Here is a 1,365-nt window from a genome sequence, read left to right as displayed (position 1 = left end):
GCATCCAAGGAAAAACAAATGCCTCTTGCTTGAATGCACACAATTTCCAGTACAGAGGTGGTTGCCCTGAAATCCCAACTCTAATTTGCTTCATTCAAAATATTAATGAGATGCGAAGAGAGAAGGGGTTGTTTTGAATTTTGAGGGGGGTTCTGCTGGGCTTCTCTGGTATGTCTTTATTTTGGACTTTCTTTGGGGGTATTTTGAGGTTTTTTTGGTGTTTGTTTGGGTTTTTTGCCATACTTATAAAATTCTCTGTCCTGCCTGACTCAACAGAGATTATCACAAGAGAAGGTTTTCCAGTCCTCTAAAAATCAATTAGATATTGGACTGTGAGCACAGAACTGGACTCAGAGGTGATGTGCAAAATTCAAGCCCGAGCTATCAGTTGTCAGCTGAAAGTCTGAGTGTAAAACCTTCTTGACCCATATTATTGAATCCTGTATAAGAATTTCTGTCAAAAGCTTTCCTGTGGTTGTTACTTAAGAGCAAGTGTAGTATGGCTTTAAACAAACAAAACTGCAGGAAACAAGACTTGGCACAAAAATTATTTGCTGCTTGATTGAAGTGGAGGCAGCTAAATGGGTGGGAATCCATCTTAACAGGGAGATACATAAAGGTAATGGGATTTATTTACTTTATGTTAGAGTTTAGTGGGTTTTGGTTGGTTAATTGGGATGGGGGGGTTTGTTTTGTTTTTTTTTTTTTCCTGGTGGGTTTGGTTTTCCAGTTGTGGAGAGGGACAAAAGGAGTCTGGAAGACTCAAGAATAAAGGCTTCAACCTGTCTGCCTTATCCAGGGTGAATCAGCTGTACTATTGTCTTCTCTGGCATATTTTTTAAAAAGTATTTTTGAAATAGTCCAATTTGATGTAGTGCAATGTAGCCTGGAGAGGAGGGTTGGGATCCAGTGTCCAGGATAAATGAGTATTCCCAGGAAACTCAGGTTTGGGAGCATTTCCCAGGGAGGCCTAGTGGGTGTTAGCTGTTCACACAGGATGAAAGGTCTGCAGTAGGAGATGGGGAACAGCCCCCCAGTAAGACTGATGATCATCTCAGCCCCGTGGTACACTGGCATTAAAGCAATTCCTGTGGATACATTGATTTTTGTCCAGGAAAACTTGGTCATGTTATAGAAGTGCCTTAAGAACTGAATTTCTCTGCTATTATTTTTCTTCTCTGTGGCTCTTATCCTGTCTCTGTGTTTTATTTAATTTGCTTTCTTGTCTGGGAATTCCATTTTTCTTGATGCAACTTGCTTTGTGCCTGGTACTTGCTCTTCATACATCAAGAGTTTGTGACAAAAGAAATAATTTTGTTAGAAACCCACTGACCAAGGTGTAATTGGCACACTGCATCCCAGAGC

This window comes from Taeniopygia guttata, chromosome 1A (genome assembly GCF_048771995.1).
Source record: "Taeniopygia guttata chromosome 1A, bTaeGut7.mat, whole genome shotgun sequence".
Lineage (NCBI taxonomy): Eukaryota > Metazoa > Chordata > Aves > Passeriformes > Estrildidae > Taeniopygia > Taeniopygia guttata.
This window is presented reverse-complemented; position numbering follows the sequence as displayed.